General features: G+C 35.5%; 1 long non-coding RNA gene across 1 annotated transcript in view; it reads left to right on the top strand.

The window, feature by feature from the left end:
- LOC107510849 overlaps positions 1–16287 on the top strand; it is a 245938-nt gene extending 229651 nt beyond the window's left edge. The window contains exons 2-3 of the long non-coding RNA XR_001596938.2: positions 217–279; positions 14389–16287. This is a non-coding gene — a long non-coding RNA (uncharacterized LOC107510849). The remainder of the gene's footprint in view (positions 1–216; positions 280–14388) is intronic.
- The last annotated feature ends 3813 nt before the right edge of the window (positions 16288–20100 follow it).

The following is a 20100-nucleotide window of genomic DNA, read 5'->3' as shown; positions in this document are numbered from 1 at the left end:
CGTGTGATGTCTCAGTTATCCCATTGCTTTCAGTGTTCTGTTATCAGTGAAATAATCCTTAACAATCCAGTAAAACAGTGTGCTCAGCCGCATACTCCTTCTCCTTTGATTCTCTTTCCAATTAACTTGATTTATTCCACTTCATAGTTCTCCTCCCGTCAGACGTATAATGATTTCATTGTTTATTGTCTGCTTTTTTTTTTTTTCCCTCACTAGAGCTGAAGTACTATGAGAGCAGAAACTGTGTCTTCCATTCACAGAACATCTTCTGGCATCATGGTAGGCATTCATTCTATGTTTCTTAAATGAATGGTCAAATATATGAATAAATATTTTCTATTTATGGTATAAGCCATGAGTCAAGAGATGCTCGCATTTATACAAATGTAGTCGTATCAATAACATTAGTCATTTGAATTTTATATCAAATAATCTATGTGCATTACGAAAGTACATTTATACTTTTTCTGAACTGAAATTTTTGCTTGTTTACTTTAAGACATAGTTCTTTTAAATGATCACATGACATTTTCATGCAGCTTTTAGAGAATGTAATGTCATTTATACCCTATGTTTTTACTGGATGCGATTTTTATGAAATCCATTTATTTGTATTATGTTTATATTGAACCTTACTTTATCTTCCCATCAGCCTTTTCCTTTTAATTCAATATCCTTAAATAGTATTTTTATTTTATTATATTACTATATGCCACCTAGACTTCAAAACTGGGAAGAGGTAGAACATGTACACGTACTCATATATAAAGATATCTTTTATAGATATTGCAGTGGCAATAAGTGAAATATATGTACGTTGTCTTTTATTTATGATTTGTAAATCTTTTAAAATTATGTGAAATTTCCACTAAGAGGATATATAGTCTAAACATATATCTAACTTTTATAATCAACTGAAGAATTAATTCGGTAGACATGTATAATGAATGGAGTAACTGTTTCGAAATGTTCTGACTTTAAGTCAAACACAAAACTTTTAATAAGACTCTACTGTCCACTTTTCAACCCCTATAAATGGCATTTTATTCTTGACAATACTATCATAAGTATTGGCATATCTTCTCTTCCAGTATGAGAGCTTCTTTAAGGAAGGACCATGTTTTATTCATTGCTGTTACTAAGGTGTAGTCACAGCAATGTTCTGCTATCTAATATGTACTTTTAAATGAACATCACAGGAAAAATAATATCCTGATTTTGCAAATTATTTAATAGCCTAATGAATAAATGATTTGATTGAATTATGATAAATTGAAAGTAGATTTTATGAATCTAAAAGTTAAAGGACAGGATAGCCCAAAACTTCTTCCATCAGAGTTAGGCAACAGCTCTGGTATAATTCTAAGTGTAATCCCCTTTTGCATACAAATGTTCTTTTGCTTCAAAGTGTGATTTTTTTTTTAATTAATTGAGATCAGAAATTCTGATCACTGAGATGGAATTTCTTAGAAATTTCCCTATGAATAAGAAGATTTGTGATTATGTTCAGTGAAAAAGATGTACATGTGATAAAATTATTCAGTAGACATATGCGCAGAGATGTTTATTACTTTAAGGAAAGAAAACAAGAAAAAAGAAAGGATTAAATTTTGTGTGTTTATTTTTGTTTCTGTTTTTTACAAGGAAGTGTTTTGGCCACCAATAAGAACATCTAAATATATATAAGTGATGATCTAAAGAGTTAAGTTATATCTTTATGACAGATATGGATAACATTTTTTGAAAAACTGTGTTGAAAGAACAAAATTTATATTAGCCTGTCTAAATCTTCTGCACATTGACTTTCAATATTTCCAGTGAATCATGCAAAAGCCTGTTAGAATTCCTAATGAAACGTATGCCAGATTAAAAGGATCTTCTGCCAATTTTTGTTCTTCCAATTTTAGAGGAAGAGGAAAGAGAGGCATGATGAAAATATGTAGATTTCTCACTCAGAAATATTTCTTTTCTGTGCATGTCAGTGATTAGAAATATGGAGAATCTATTTCATGGTTTATTTATAGATTTTTTGCCTCACACACTTTTGTATAACACTACAATAGTTCTAATGAAAGTCTCTGTTGTCACACCTCCAAGAAATAAGTCTATTTCATGGAAGGAACAAAAATAAATAGGGCTCTCCTCCATAGTCATTTTCTAAGCTTGGATACTTAGATACACTTTTATTCATTTCTGAATGCTAAACTGGAATTAATAAGGTTTGCAGCAATATTAATCTTTTCTAAGGATATTGGTCTAGAGGATATTCTTGCCTCTTAAACCCATGGGGCTGATTCAATTTCTTTTGGCTTGTTTCCCTATTCTTCTTCTCTCTTTTCTTGACTACCTGTTTAAATACCTCCCTACCATAACCTCAAACCATTAAGTAGGAAACTTAGAGGACATTTAGCCAAATGCCTTACATTAAGAGCATGTTCTCCATATGGAATTTTTGGAATTTCAGCTTGTCATAAGACTCATTGTTAACAACTGTTATGTTAAGGATAGTGAATTTGTTCATTCTTTCATTAGGTCAGATACTTACTGAGCACCTGTCAACTTCCAGGTACTGAGTTAGGGCTCAGAGAAAATAGGGAGATGAATGATAGCTTACTGGCTCCTTCCCACATATTTTGTAGATGTTTTCTAGTTTAAAAAATGTTTAATTTTGATAATCTAGTTTTGTTTTCCATTAATTATTAATGTTTCCTTATAAATTTATGTAAATATATAGTTATTAAAATGTAGATGTATAAATATAAATATTTTACAAAATATATAAAGATCTCTATAGAACTTTAAAATCTCTCTATACGTTTTCTGTTTCTCCTCAACAGGCAGGCATCTTGACCCTCATTATTAGATTAAATTAAAACTTTTTTTTTTTTTCCAGTATCTGGGGATCTTTTTTATTTGCAGCATTGGAAGAACAGGAAAGGATGGCTTTGATTTCTATCAATTTGTAGCATTGTTTACAACAAAACTCCTATTATAACTTGCATTCATATGTTGTTTTCATATGACAACTTTGCACAAATGATTAGAGCTTATGTATATAATAGTATTACTGTGAGAATTCCCAGCTTTTTCACTCCTACAGTGTCATTTAACTTAGACATGACCTCGTAAAGCTTTCAGATCTATTATCTTAATTGCTGAGAGAAGGAGAAATTGAAATTGAGCTGGAGTCTGTGAATTGCTGTAGGTTACACTGTAGGCAATATTTCAGATGTAAAACAGTCTCAACTTCTACTAAGTATACTAGATATTAATTATCTGCCAAAGAAAGGCTGCCCTGGAATGCTTTTATCCATCCATCAAGTGCCTTTTCAAACTGTAAGACTAAGCTTTCTCTGTTTCAGAGACAATGTCTTCATTCTAAACTCTTAATCTTTAGTATGAATCAAGACAAAAGTTATTCATAATAGTTTCATGAAATATCTATGTGTCTAACATTCTGTCTTTTTTAATTGGATATAGTCTTAAGAAAAATTTTTTCTCAAGTTAGACTGTCCTTAAAATGTTTTCCCTTAGAACATTCTCATATTATTGTCAGAGAACTTATATTCAATTTCAAATTAATATTTTAATTCCAATTAAATAATTTTCTTTGACTCAAGGGCCATTTAAAATAATGCTTTTTTATTTTTAAAGATTGAATTATAATCCAGACAATCTTTTAGCATACTTTTATTATGTTTGAAAAATGTGCTATATGTTATTTTATTTCTTTAAAATCTATATGAATGTACCATTGTCTCATTTGTTGAAAGTATCTTCTTTTCTACATTAAATTACCTTGCCAACATTTTTGAAAATCAATAGACAATATAGGTATGGATTTATTCCTGTATTTTTTTTCTATTTACACTGATCTGTATATTAATTCTTATACTGATAGTGAGTGCATAATTATAGTAAGTCTTAAAATCAAGTAGTGTGAGTCCTCTAACTTTGTTCTTGTCTTAAAACTTGTTTTGGCTCAAAAGACTCTTTGTTTATCCATATCAATTTCTACAAAGAAACCTGCTGAGATTTTGATTGAGATGATATTGAATCTAAAGATCAGTTTGGAGAAAATTGACCTCACTGTATTTAAACTTCTGATCTAAGGACTTGGTTTATTGCTAATTTTATTTAGGTGAATCAGCAATTATTTATAGTTTTCATCATATATAACATGAACATATTTAATGTATCCTTGATTTTCCTTTTTATGCCATTGATTGGAATTAAAAATTTTGAAATTTCCATTTGTGTTTGCTAATCCACAAAAATATTGATTTTTATAGTTTATTCAGGGATTGCTTAAGAATATGAAGTTTATTTTCCAAATGTTTGGGAATTTTTCAAATATTTTTCTAATACTGACTTCTGGTTCAACCATTTTTCAGATAATGTATCATATGATTATGAACCTTTTTAAATGTATGCTTTATAGTTCAGCACATATTAAAAAAACAATTGAAAAATTCTGCTGATGAAAGATAACAACATAACTATGAAGAGTTAAACTAACAAAGACGATACGGAAACTCTAAAATGTATACTCTTGGAAACGTCCCCTAAAAATATGCAAAATAACATGGAAGTAGAATGATAAATGGGAAAATATGTGATCATAGAGGAAACGTTGATACAGGTTTCGATCACTGACAGATTGGTCAGTCTCTATTCAGGATCTATACTATCTAGCGTAATTAAACTATTCCTATATTGCATAAATTTAGCATAAAACTCCCTGTTAGCCCTATATGTGTGTGTGTAAATTTTTAATTGAATTTACTTGAACAAGGGCCCCTATACATGGTATTGCCCATGGTAGAATGCTTTTACGGTTAAATCCGTAGTATTTGATTTTCTACTTCCCATCTCAGCAAAAGCATTAGGTAAATGTCTACATGTTGATGCAGAAATTTAATCTAACAGGTAGCACAGTTCTTTAGAAGCCTTTTAATTTTACTCAATGGGGAAGGCAGATATCCTCAGCAGGAAATCAGAAGCCTTCTCACTACAAATTCCCCTGGGGCTCAACGATGCTACCAAAAGACCTGTTGGGATTAGTTTATTCAGACACAAGTTATTAGAGGGAATAGCTGGGCAAACTGCTTTGAGCTACAGTTATATTGAGAACATAAGAGAAATATTTACTTATTAAGGACAAAAAAAGTTTTCACAAAATACTGAGTTCTTGGTTACAAAGTGCCCCGTGGGATAGCATAGATGAAAAAAATCATTTACTAGCAAATTAACTAAAATCCGCTTCAAAGCTTTGATTCAAATGTGCATTTAATAAGCATTTTTTTTAGTAGCAACTCACTGACTTCTTTTTCTGAATAAGATTAAACATTCATTTTAAAAGGATAAAACCAAACCAATGAATAGAAAGCCTCTTTCTTTTAACTCGTTTTAAGTTATTGTACAAACTATGTAAAAAAAACTGTATTGGAAATCAAAACAATGTTAAAAAGTCCTCTACAACTGTCCTATTCTAGTATAGTAAATAATCGCATTTTATAGCATTCTCATAATTGCAAGATTCAAAGAGCAAAGCAAAATATTTAGTGTTTCTTTTCTCTAAATGTTTCCACTAGGAAGAAGAAAATTAATTATACTGAACATCAAACTAAAATGTATACAGGCAGACCCCATGCTTGGCAGAATTACCTATGACATTTATGTAATTTTATAACTGTTAATTGAGAATCATTGTCCCCACTTAGCAGAATAAGCCCAAGGCATATTAAGCAACAGTCTTCAACTTTTTTGGCACCAGAGACAGTTTGTATGAGACTCTAATGCCTGATAATCTGGGTGGAGCTGAGGTGGTGATGCTAGTGCTGGGGAGCGGCTCCAAACACAGATGAAGCTTCGCTTCCTCGTTCGCCGCTCACCACCTGCTGTATGGCCCTGTTCCTAATAGGCTACAGTCCTGGTACCAGTCCACTGTCCAGGGATTGGAGATCCCTGTTACAGAGAGCTGAAGTAGTTCCACCTAAGCCTCAAAGTCGGCAAGTTGATAAAGCCAAGATTCCAATTTAGGCCTTACCACCTTTCTTAAAGTTTCTTGTTCCAATTGTCACATTGTTAATTTCTACTGGGCATAGAGAAATGAGGAAATTAGCACTTGAGTTACTTAGAGGTCAGAGATTCATACTCGGCTAAGCAGAGATCTTTCCCCAGAGCCTGGAGTTCCACTTGGGAAATAATGAAACTTCCAAATTGACAGATTAGTTTTCCATTAGAGTGATAATTACCAATTATGGTAACTGCCTACCTTAAAGTATCTCTTAATGCTGTAATCAGTATCTTATCATTTCTTTATTATTATTATTATTATTATTATTATTATTATTACTAGTCTTTCTATTCTAAGTAAGCATATCGAGTTGCTTCATGTAAATAAAATCCAGCAGTTGTGAGGACAGACTATAGAGTCAGAATTTCTGAGTTTCCTTAGCTTTGCTATTCTGCGGGATTGGGCACATTTGTATCCTCTGTGTGCCTCAGTCTCCAAAGTGCAAGGTAAGATTAAAATAACATTGACCTAAAAGTGTCGTGGTAGGAATTTAATGAGTTCATAAATGAAAAGCTCTCGGAAAAGTACTTTTCCTGTCATAAGTTTTTATATCGGCTTCCATTATTCTGTTTATAGGTAGTAGCAACAAAAATGGAATTTAGACAAACAGAATCATTAGTATCTTTCTTTTTCCAGAATGTTTAATTAAAATCCATGAATAGATGCATATTCAACCCTAGTTGTAAATTTAAAAAGGAAAAAAAAAACTATTCTAAATTCTCATATTGTTTTACTGTCAGAAATGCTTGAAAAAACAATTCCATTATTTATAATCCTTTTGATAGTACAGCAATTCTTAAAGTTGCACCTAGTGCAAGAAATTATCATTATTATTTATACATTGTTACTAAATTAGTTAATTGTCCAAAGCTTGTAATTAATTTCGAGATGGTTATTAAATTATTCATACTGTAAATAAATTAGGACTCAGAGGTTTTGCCTTCATTTTTGGAATATTTGATTAGTAGTCCTTTACTCTATAAGTTACCCATTTTCATTTCTAATGGGCTATAATATTTCACAGATAGGCGCTATGAACCCATAAAAAGCTAGCGTGACTAATTTGAGTTTACCTTGCTTTGTCTTGAAAATCTTTTTAGTTGTTCTTTCTAAAGTTTCCAGTTGCATCTGACAGATTGATATAGAGGATATGTTTGAAGGGAGGCTTCAATGTAATGGCCCTATCTTTTCAACAAGCGCATCAAAATTTAAGCATCAACGTTGTGTGTCAAATTGCTTCCTTTTGAGATTATAAGTAAAGCTATCAAGTTACAAATTATAGCCAAATCACAATGGCTCACATGAGATTAAATGTGACTAGTGTAGTATAGTGTAGATAGCAATGGGCACAGATCGTGGCTTCTGATACTTATGAACGTGGTGTCACCTCTGTGTCTATACAGCCCTGTGCACACCCAGATACACGCAGTCACGTACACAAGCAGTGTCTTTTGGCACTATGGACAGATTATGTAGAAGAGCTGGCATCAGACACTGTTCAGTTCAGTAGACGTTTCCTGACTTCTTCTATGGGAGACGGATACTCTGCTAGGTTTTCAGACTAGAAAGACCAGAATGCCTTTTTTTTTTTTTTTTCCTGCCCAACCATCTGTTTACAAGGAAAATCATCAAGTGAAAATGAAAGACGTAAAAGCAGGCAATGCCTATGACATGGCGCGTGGTCCAGCAGAAGGAAGCCCAGGGCTTTACTGGGACACAGCAGAAGCACTTCTAAATGGTCCAGGAAAGGGTCTCCTGAAGCCGTTGCCTGGGTGCCGGCTGTGTTGGCGGGAAGCTGAGCGATGCTGTCGCGGCATCTCCCAGACCGTGGGTTTCACCGAAGCGGCGCTGCCCCTCTGAGCAGCCCGGAGGCCTCGCTGACCATTTGGATGCCTCTAGGGGGTGAGGAATAAACCTTCCTTTATTTTTCCAATCATGGTTTCCCTTAGTTCTTAATACATCGATAATGGCTGTTTTGAAGTCTTTCTCTACTAAATTCGACATCTAGTTGTTTTCACGAGCCATTCCTGTCACCTGCTTTGTGTGTGTGTGTGTGTGTGTGTGTGTGTGTGTGTGTGTGTGTGTGTGTGTGTGTGTATGTGTGTCCGTGGGCATGCGTGTGCACAGCATACTCTCTTGTTTCTTTACATAGTATCATAAATTGTTATAAAAAGGTAGATACTGTAACAGCTCTGGTACTAGTCCACCACTCTGGGCCCGGCCCTGGTCCTGCCCACGGTGCCACGATGGCAGTGGCGTGGGCGGGGCTTCCTTCCACCTGGTCTTTCCCAGCCACCCCCAGCAAGCTGCTAAGCTCTGCTAATTGTGAGGTGATTGCTTTCCCCCTTGGAACAATGCTCTGCTTTGTAATTTGTTCCAAAATCTAATCGATTCACATTTGGACCTTAGACGAGAAGACGGTTCTGGAGGCCACCGTTTCAGATTTGTTCTGACCCCCACCGGTTCTCCTCCCAGAATGTTCTTTCCCTGTTTCTGTGTGGCAAACTAGCCAAACCGAGTTAGACATGTATCTTCAACACACCTATCAATCTTCTCTCCCTTTCCGCACCACCTGCACTGTTTTCGATGGCACTTTCAGACTTGTACTTCTCCACGCTTGCCGATAACGGTAATTTCTTTATGGAAAGATTCGGAACTCTCATCCACAGCCATGTTTCCCTTAAGGCAAAAATCCCTGAGCCAAAGCTCTGTTGCTAGCGGCAGACAGCGGCATGCTTCTTCTGAGTGACACCCGAGCTCCAGGATCTGGGTACTCTCTGGGCCGGGCCAGGGGTCCCACGTCTCCTCTGTTACTTCTCCAGGTATGGAGCTATTGCCTCCAAAGGTGGGGTAAAGGGAACTGAGCCTCTGCCTCGTGAGTGGGGGCTGGGATGAAGAAGGCCTTCCTCAATTTTCAGGTACACATGCCTGGATCTTAACCCCAAGCAGCTTGGGGCAGGATGAGAAATGTTTTCCTCTCTTCCCCGCTAGAAACACAGCCCTTCGAGTTGTCCCCAGAGCAAGCGAATGAGGCCATGTGGGTTTCGCTCTACTGGTTTAACTCTGCGGAGTTGGGAGGGGTGAAGGAGGAAATCATTCTTGATTTAAACGTCATAGCCTCTCAATTTTCATCCTTATGTTTCGTAAGAAAACTTTGTATGTTTCTTTCCTTGATGTATGCCTTTATGACCATTTCAGAGACTTTAACTTTTTTTTTTTTTTAATTTTTCTCATTTTCCTAGGGAACAGGTCTGCACAACTCCTCGTGCTATCATGCTGGAAGTGAAATCCCCCAATGATAAACAATTATATATTTTACAACTTTTTATTCTATGTCACATAACACTCTTTTGAATACCTCACGCTGTGCTACACATAATGTAGTTATTTAGCAAATGACATCGTCTGACATCCACTCGTCTGGACTGATATACTTAGGGGATAGTTAGTTCACATTCTATCTCTAGACTTGTCACTGCCTGATTAATTGCTGCTATCGTGACTTAACTCCTCTAAACAATCTTTTATTTTTTTAACCTGGCAAATGCAGATATTACCTGTCCTCAGAGGCCTGAAATGGGAGTAAATGAAATAACATACATGAGAATGATTCGTAATATCAGTGTAAGATATAATGTCAAGTATTCAAATGTAATGAATTCTGTTAAATTCTTCACATTTTTATTAAGTATTTATATGGCCCCAGATAATTTACTTAAAATTATATAACCAAAAATACATAATTTCAATGTGTTTCTTGATGACATATTTAAGGGAGATAGAATTAAAATGAGGATAATTTAGAAGAATAAGACCAAAACAGATGATCTAGAAACCATCTATTGAAACAGTCCTAGAACTGAAAATTTTCAAATTTTTGAAAGCAAACATTTAATTTTTTTTTCCCAGGAGGCAGAATTTGGAGTTGGTGACTTGAATGATGATATAAATTCAATGTCAAAACTTTCCAATTATAAAACTTCACAGTGATGAAAAGATATCGAACGTTGTGTTATCAGCGGTATTGAAACACGCTGAACAGTCTTTTGTCAGGAATACTGTATAAGGGATTCCAGAAATTTCTGTGTCTGTCAATCTGTTGATCAGTGTATTCATATTAATATCAACTTGAGGAAAAACTTTGAACGAAATGGGTGATTTTAAAATTGTCTTCAGAAAAAAACAAAAATTATGTAAAGTTGACTAAGGGGCGAACATAGGGACGACCTCTTAGAATGCCATGTTTTTCTTTGACTCGATCAAAAAATTTAATTCCTTCTTTTATATGTATAGCAAAATAATATAGGACTCCTCAGAGGTAAAAAAAAAAAAAAAAAAATTAAAAGAATCACACCCTTTGGAAACATTTCGTAAAACACTGTTTATAGCCTAAGTTTATAAGCCACTGACCTGGATGAATTCTCAAGCTTCTTCGACCTTAGATTTACTATTTAACGATGCTTCAGATTAGAAAGTGGGCGGATGGCAGAGCAAGCTTTCAACCTTGACTCTTCTGTTCTTTCTGGAATTTTTTTCTTATTGTGGTCAAAGTTTTACCTGATTCCTTCACAACTTTTTTTTTTTTTAACCTAATTTCCAGCATCTGCCTAGTTCTTTAGATGCCTTTTGCATCCTCTCGAGGTTAGTCTCCCGGGAAGAAACGGCTATTCACCAAGGAGGATGTCTAGGGTATTGTTGGTTATAAAAATACTTTGTTGTGACATCTTCTTCACCAAAAGAGAAGTGATTTTCACCCAGTTTTACTTTTTCTAGCAAAGGGACACGGGTAGATGCAATCCACATTTATTCTGTCATCCTTCTCAGTTCTTCCTAGGCTTACAGCTGTACGGCATGAAATAAGGGGTGCTTTTGGTCAGCCGGAAGTATAAAGGCCGTAAAGAAACAGCACGCAGTGCTCTCACTCCCCATAAAACAGGTCCATTTTTATTATTTTTGATTTATAATAGAAATGACAATTCCATATATTTCTCCATGCGTGTATAGAATCAAGTCCAGAGCACAAAACTCCCTGAACAATACAGGACCCTACCAATTAGGTCTCAAATGGAATACTTTTCTTTGAGCCTAAGAACTTGAAAAAACATTCCTATTACAGTATTTTCTCTCTCATTCTCTCTCTCTCTCTCTCTCTCTCTCTCTCTCTCTCTCTCTCTCTCTCTCTCTCCTTTCTTCATGTTAGCTTGGCTAGGCTGTAGTTACCCATTGCTTGATCAAACACCAGTTTGGATATTGATGCAAAGGCATTTTTAGATGTGAAAAACATTTAAATCAGTAGACCTGAGTAAAGCAGATGACCCCCCCCCCAATAGGGTGAACCTCATCTAATCAGTCACAGATCTTAAGAGAAAAAATCGAGGTCTCCCAGGAAGAAGGGATTCTTTCTCCTAATTGTCTTGGGACTCAACGCTGCAGCACTGACTCCTGCTGGAATTCCCAGGCTTCCCGCCAAGCCCTGCAAATTTCAAACTTGTTAGTCACCATAATTATGCAGGCTAATGCCTTTAAAATATCTCACTCTTTCTCCCTCCTGCTCCCACTTTTCCCTCTCTCCCTGCCCCCTGGCTTCACTAAGAATAAGAGAGAGACAGAAAGACAGAGAGGCAGAAAGATGGATATATACTGTTAGTTCTGGTTCTCTGGGGAACCCTGATTATTAAAAGGGATAAAGAGATACTATATTTAGTGTTTGAGGGAATGCCTGTCAATAGCAATTAATTTACAGCAGGAGTCCCCAACCCCAGGGCCACAGACCAGTACCAGTCTGTGTCCTGTTAGGAACCTGGCCGCACAGCAGGAGGTGAGCAGCGGGCAGGCTAGCGAAGCTTCATCTGTATTTGCAGCCGCTCCCCAGCGCCAGCATCACGACCTCAGCTCCACCTCAGATCACCAGGCGTTAGATTCTCATAGGAACACCGGTCCCTGATGCCAAAAAGGTTGGGGATCGCTGCTTTACAGCACATAGTTAGATATTATTTAAATAAACTCTGACAAGAACACTCAATGTAAATGTTAATCAAACTGTGACTGCCTTACGTTTGAATTAGAACGAAGAGCTGAGCAGGTTTCTCTCTATTTAGCCTCTTAGTTTCTCTCCACAGCATCCACCTTTCAGATGCATCTCTGTAATTGTTGGAACACATTTTCCAATTGAAAGGGCTTGAACTCTAGACTATAGTTGACGTTTCTATTTTTCCGTCTCCCTGGAAAATAATAAGTACAATAGACAATACAGATTGTGTCTTTGTATAAGAAAGGCCCAAGTATTTGTCCTCAGATTCAGGCTCAGTTTTGTGACACATTTACAGCCCTGGGCTAAAGTGATTGTTTTAAGGTTCACAGAGCTTTTCCCAGATGGTGCCAGCCAGGGGAAGGTTTATAATAATTTTTTTTTTTTTGTCAACTGAAAATGTATTAAAATCAGACTGGAGGTCAAAAAATGGGCGAGTCTTGATTTACCCCATAGATTTTAGAGTGTTTTTCAGTTGTCAGTGCAGCTCATAAAAACAAAAAAAAAGAAACAAACAACAACAGAAAAACAACTGGCCCTATTAGAGACGCACTAATCATAATCTTCAGATGTATGACATTGATGGGTATGTTTTTAAAAATTATTTTATTTGCAGATGATGCTAGAATACACACCTGGTTAAAAATACCAGCCATTTTATTCCATGTAGCTTGTTTTGTTTTGGTGACCGAAGGGGGAGTTAAGACAGCTGAAGTGTGCTCCATTCACTTCCTGTGGGGCCAGTGCATACTTGGAGTAGGTAAAGAAAAAGAAGGCAGGTGACCTGGCCTCGTTTCCTGTCAACTGTAGCTTCAGTTAAGCAGAGTGACAATATTTGCTTTGAGGGAAGAGGTTTCATCTGGTAAATGGCCTCAGCAGGGTCTCCCCTGGCTTAAGGAGTAGGAATTGTGAATAAACCCAGAATCGATGGGGCAGGGCTCCCTGGAGAAAGTCCCATCGGTGAAACAGCTCTCTGGAGAATGCAGTGGGGACGTTTCATAATTTACAGGCTCTTCGCTCTGTTAGGTAACCGTGAAATCCTCGCTTGGCGATCCTCTCCACATTCATTCTGGTCCACGGACTGCAGGTCTGGTCTAGAGCACAGAATCTGCCTTGATGTCTCAGGCCTCTCTCTGCTTCGTCTGAGCCCCTTTATTGCCCACATCCTTGAGATTATTAGGAAAATTTGATACTCAATATAACATGTTTGAGCCAGACTCAAGAATCATGTCATTTGTATTAGCTTAGAAAGCAATGAGTGTTTGGGACTTTTTTTTTTTTTTTTTTTGTCAATTTAAAGAGCGAGATTGGAGATGGGATAATGAACAATATTTAATTTTCTCTTAATGACTATAGATTATAAACATTGGTAACTAGATAAAAGAAGTCAAAGGAACAATTAGCCTGTGAGTATTGGACCATGTCATTCCTTGCTTTCTCGGACAGACATAATTTTTTATATCAAAGGCAAATGACATGGGGTGACGTGTAACCTCTTTAAAATCTTTCTCACCGTATTAACACTATAGACATCTGGAGGGGGCGAAGGGTGATAGTCTTGTTTTTCAATTCCTGCCAATCCCTAATGGAATGTGCCATTAACTTTATGTCCTACGTAGGTCCCAGGGACAGCAACTATGGTAATCGGGAGGAAGATAATTATCTCAGGCATCCAGGGCAATGCCCTTTATACTCACATCAGTCAACGTGCAATTCCTATCAAAATCTCAATTGCATTTACGCAGAATTGAACTCTCTATTTTCTGGTGGCATTATTATAAACCAAGGTTTCGAAAACTGATTATGTTTCCTCACTTCTGTCATAAAATTCATACAGAACTACAAAAAAAAAAAACTCAAATAAATTAGATCAGTCTTGGAAAAGAATAATGCTGGAGGTATCATACTTCTGATTTCAAAAATATATTACAAAGCTACAATAATTAAAGAAGTACGATACTGGTGCAGACAGACATGTAGACCAATGGAACAGAATAGAGCCCATAAATAAACCCACACAAATTTGGCCAACAGATCTTCAACAAGAGTACCAAAAATGCACAACAGGGAATAGATATCCTCTTCAATAAACAGTGTTGGAAAAACTGGATATGCACGTGCAAAAAAAATTACATTGGGCCCTAACCTCACACTATCCACAAAAATCAACCGAACATGGATTAAAGATGTAAATCTAAGACCTGAAAGTATAAAACAATTTCATGCCTGTTTCCAAATTAGCCAGATAACATCTGCTAATGGTCACGTCACTTCATAACAGGTGTGCAGAGATGCCGTAAAACAGTCCGTCAGGAAGCCTCACAAGTCTCCTCTGTGTGCGTGTGAGTCCCGAACCTCCCACAGTTACAGATGGAAGCAGAAATTCCCGGTTTGGAGCTGTGAGTGACCTTCACGCACCTCCTGTCTTCCTTCTCTCTGGTAGGGAGTACATTTAAGGTATCGCTTCTCTTTTTCACATTATATTTATTTAATTTTTGTTATAGTGGAACACATAGTGTGAGATTTACCCTCGTAATAAATTTACATGTGTGCAAGACAGCATTTTAACTATAGGTGCAACGGCGTTTTCCACAAGAGCTTGTTTAACTGAAACTTTATACTCATCGATCATCAGCTTCCCCAGCCCCTTCTCCTTGTGACTGGTTTATTTTCCTGAGCTTAACATTCTCCAGGTTCATTTATGTTGTCAAAATGGTACAATTTCCTTCTTTTCGAGACCGAATAATATTCCATCGTAGATATTCCACATTTCTGTTGACTCGCTGTCCCCCTCTCCCTCCAGCCTCTGGCAATCACCATTCTACTTCTGCCTCTGTGATTGCGTCGACTCTAAATAACTCATATCAATGGGCTCATGCAGGATTTGTATTTTTACAAGTGGCTTATTTCGCTTGAATAATGTCCTCAAAGTTTACCCATGTTTCAGCGTGTGTCAGAATTTCTTTGCTTTTGAAGGATGGATTATATCCTATTGTATGCATATACCACATTTTGCTTAGCCATCATTCTTTGATGGAAACTTGGGTCGTTTCCACATTTTAGCTATGGTGAATAATGCTGCGATCAACATGGGTGTACAAATATCTCTTCAAAACCTGCTATCAGTTGTTTTGGGAATATTCCAAATAGCGGAATTGCTGAATCATAATTCTATTTTTTAATTTTTTTAGGAATTGCCATATTGTTTTCCACAACAGTTGTATCATTTTACATTCCAACAACAGTGCACAAGGAACAGAACAGAGCTATTCTGTTCCATTGGTCTATATGTCTGTCTGTGCCAGGGCCAATTTCTCCGCATTTCCATGCCAACAATTGTTATATTTCTGTTTCGTTTTGTTTTTTCTTTTTTAATGATATCCATTCTAATGAGTATAAAGTCTATCTATTGCATTATAGGGTTGCTTTGCATTTTGCTAATGACTGGTGATATTGAGCATGTTTTCATTGTATTTGTATATCTTTGGAGAACTGTCTATTCAAGCCCTTTGCCCACTTTATCCTTGGTTTGTTTTTTTGTCGTTGTTGGATTTTAGGATTTCTCTTTGCCCATTTCTAATTGAGTCTGTGTTTCGTTACTGAGTTGTAGGAATTCCTTATCTACTTTGGCTATAACTTCTTATCAGACACACGGTTTGCAAATATTTTTTCTCCCGTTCAGCAGGTGGCCTTTTTATTTTGCCGATCGTTTCCTTTTGTGACTTTTGCTTTTAGTACCATATCTAAAATATCGTTGCCAGTACTAATGCCAAGAAGTTTGCCCTTATATTTTCTTCTAAGAGTTTTATACTTTCAGGTCTTAGATTTAAATCTTTTATCTATGTTCAGAGGATTTTTGTGGATAGTGTGAGATAAGGGTCCAATGTAATTTTTTTTTTTGGCATGTGCATATCCAGTTTTTCCAACAATGTTTATTGAAGAGGATATCTGTTCCCTGTTGTGCATTTTTGGTACTCTTGTTGAAGATCTGTTGGCCAAATTTGTGTGGGTTTATTTATGGGCTCTCTATTCTGTTCCATTGGTCTACATGTCTGTCTGCGCTAGTATCATACTTCTTTAATTATTGTAGCTTTGTAATATATTTTTGAAATCAAGAAGTATGATGCCTCCAGCATTATTCTTTTCCAAGACTGATCTAATTTATTTGAGGGATTTTTTTTGTGTGGTTCCGTATGAATTTTATGATTTTTTTTCTATTTATATAAAAATGCAATTGAGATTTTGATAGGAATTACATTGAATCTATAGTTTTGTTTTCCTTTTTTTTTTTTAATAGTACGGGAATTTTAACAATATTAAGTCTACCAACCCATGAGCACAGGGTATCTTTCCATTTATTTTTGTCTTCTCTAATTTATTTCATCAATGTTTTATAGTTTTCAGTGTATAGTTCTATGATCTTATTGGTTAAGTTAATTCCTAAGTATTTTATTCTTTTTGGTGCTAGGATGTAGAGGATTATTTTTTTAATTTTCTTTTTGGACTATTCATCATTGGTGTATAGAAATGCAACTGATGTTTGTTTATTTCGTATCCTGCAACTTTACCAAACGTGTTTGTTCTTTCGCATTTCAAATGTTCCCCATTGCTGTACTTACCTGCCATAACGTATAATCCTTCTTTTTCTGAAAGAAGTATTGAAAAGAAGCTTAACTAGGCATGACACGCCAGAAGGTCACTAAAACTCTAGGGGTAATTTAAAGAGTTGTGGCCTGAGAGTTTGGAGACCTGACCTCTCAACCTGACTTTGAAACTTACTAAGTGTTTACATGTGAAAAAGTCAATAACTTTTCTGAGCTTGACATTCTACTTCCAAAATACAAAAGTCACTGAACTATATACTGTATAAATCTTTCAACGGCCCCACTTATTTTGGCCCAATTCGTCTTTAACACTGTGATTTCTGAATATACTTGATGTTTTCTATTAATCGCGGAGAATCAGAGATTACAACTCGTAAATAGGAAATCTAATTCTAATTTCCCATTGTCTCAAACATCTCAATCATGCCTGATAGTTCAAAAGAGAGTCGTCAGGGATCTGGGGGCTATTTTAAGCAACAGCAAGTGAGAACCTGCTTGGGAGTTCTGGTTTTCAAGTTAAACATTGATTGAATGTGCTTATCTATGGCCATGATTTATCCTTCTTTTTTTCTTTCTTTTTTTTTTTTTTGGTAAATTATATGCTTTTCTCAATCAACTATGATTCTTACAGTAAAAATGAAATTCTGACTGTGCTGATTGTTAGGACATCCAGTAAGCCACATGTGGCTAATCTAAATTTACATATAAAATAATTCAATTTAATACAATTAAAATTTCAGTTCCTCAGGTGGACTAGCCACATTTCAAATGCGCAACAACCACATGTGGCTAGTGGATACTGTACTGGACAGTGCGGCTAGAGAACATTTTCATCATCACACAAAGAACTACTGGGTAGCACCATTTAAAAAAATAATCAATGGTTTTTTGTTGCCCAGGAATTTTTCTAAGTACTTTCTGGAATATGGAAACGCAGTTTGAGAATTATAGCTCAATGAATGTTGAAGGATATCAACTTCTGGTATAGTAGAAATAAAGTGCAAATTGGAAGTCAGAAAATAGGATGTATATCGAGTTTTGCAACTTATGAGGTGAGATGTAGGACTTTAGACAATTCACTTATATTACTAATGTGTGTAGACACAGTTGCTTTGTATTATGTTAACAAAAATAAATGTTCTTTCTACATCATAGGATTGTTGTTCTGAGGATAAAATGAAATAATGCACAAAGACAACATTGTATCTCATTAATATGTATATATCCCCTTTCTAGCAGGGTGCCAGACATACTAAATTATTCAAAAAATATTTAACAACTGATGATTTAAGAAGATGATTATACATTCAATTGTATAATCATTGGTATGAACGATTTGAAAATAGACCTGCTTATGAAATTTTATAAATACAGTTTCAGTCAAGAAAAACTACTTTCATTGTATTAAAACTCACCCTCAGAGACTTATCTCTAAATTTAATCTGTTGGAGGAAAAGGATTATCAGATCATTACGAATTACTCTAAAGGTAGTGGAATTCATTCCAAATTTAGTTTTAAAGGTTTGGTTAATACTCGTATTTATTCTAAGGTTAAAAAGATGACTATAATATTTCTAACAATCAAATCATCTCTGAACATGATCTACTTCTGATACTTACTTCTTTTATGCCAACCTACCTTCAGAGTGAGACGTTACTATTCCAGGTTTCCTTCTCCACATTCTTCTATTATGGCAAAGCACAATATAGAAACAAGAAGCTGTGGAGTATCTGTGAAAGAAAGACAGGAGTGGATGTTTAATACATTAGTTGCTGTCGAACTCCCCTGGGCCTTCAAGAAGTGCCGCCTACTTACTCTCAATGTGAATTGAAGTCTAAGTGTCAGTGACCAGGTTTTCATTGACAGCAGATAATTACTTGTAGATTTGGATACAGCTCATTGGAGGGTTGTTCATGAAGGAGAAGTGACTTCTGGCAGTCTGATATTAAGAGCAATAACACATTTGTGAGAAAAAAGGACAAAGATATTTTTTAAAAAATCAGAGCAGACAGAGGCCTTTCACATAGGAATAAGTAGCCCTAAGTTTTCTGGCATGTTTGCAACTCTGTCTACTATTAGAGGGGAGAAATCGAATGAAACAAAATAAAGCATACTTGTAAAGGAACCGAATTCTAATCTGGGCTTTGTTATTAAGTATTTGCATAAACTTTGGCAAACACTTCCCTTGCAATTTTAGTTTCCTCTACAAAATAAAGGATTTTGGCTATTTGATCACCTGAGTTACTTTTGGTTTCAATTTTATGATTTAGTCTGTAACTTTATATTCATAATGACAGTCCTGCATTTTTTGAAAAACGTGTTCATTCATCCTGTTTTCTTAACATATGTGCATACGTGTGTGAGTGTGTATATATCACTCAGGCTCCAGACAGTGAAAAGAACACACATGACTTAGTCACCACAGCTGTCAGGCTTCAGGTCCCAGCTCTAACTATTCGGAGGTATGTGACTTCTGTCAACTATTGTATGTGCTTTAGGGAATCACAGTTTCTTCCTCTGTAAGATGGGAAGTATTTGGTACACACTCTGAAACTTTGTCATAGGTGAGAAAGTGTCATAGGCTTGGGGATGTAAGGTATAGTGAGAGGAATATAGTTTAATATTGTAAGATCTATGTATGGTGTCAGGTAGATGTTAGACTTATTAAGGTGTCACTTCATAAATTATATAAATGTCTAATCACTATGTCATTTACTTGAAACTAATATAATATCAACTGTAATTGAAAAAAATCAAGTATATACACATTATCTTGTTTTGGTTTTGAATTTAATATAGGAGATTAAGTATCAATAAAAAATAATTATTACTGTGTGTCTCTGCTTTCTTTAAAATTTCATGGCCTTACTGGTTAACAGTTCAGTTAGTATACATTTGTTATTTATAATTCTAAAATGAGAAGTAATTTAGACTAGCCTGAGAAAATTGCTAAAGTATCACTTCAAAGTAAAGAGGACCAGGCATTAATAAAACTAATTAAGCTCACATAAAATGATAGTTGTAATTCTAGAAATCTTTCATTTGCATTGCTTGATTTTCCTACGATTTTCTTCTTGCTTTTGTTAGTCATTTAAGGTATTAAAAGATTTCTTTACTTTTATTTTATTATGTTAGTGCTTTTGACTCTGTATTCATTTTTAGGAATCTGACTAATTTGCAGAGATCAAGAACCAACAATTCATGGCAAATACAAACCTATGAAAAATTTCAGTCTCACAAAATGCATGTTAAAGAAACAATTTGATATAACCCTACCCCCAGTGCATCCTACATGAACCAATTTTAATTTTATTTTTATTTTAAATGTTAATGAATGATGGCACATGTTACATGATTTAGGCTGGTGAAAAGTTAAATTATTTTTATT

Source organism: Rousettus aegyptiacus, unplaced genomic scaffold, assembly GCF_014176215.1.
Source record: "Rousettus aegyptiacus isolate mRouAeg1 unplaced genomic scaffold, mRouAeg1.p scaffold_m13_p_7, whole genome shotgun sequence".
NCBI lineage: Eukaryota > Metazoa > Chordata > Mammalia > Chiroptera > Pteropodidae > Rousettus > Rousettus aegyptiacus.
Note: the sequence above shows the minus strand (reverse complement) of the source record. Positions and strands in the feature narration are given on the sequence as shown.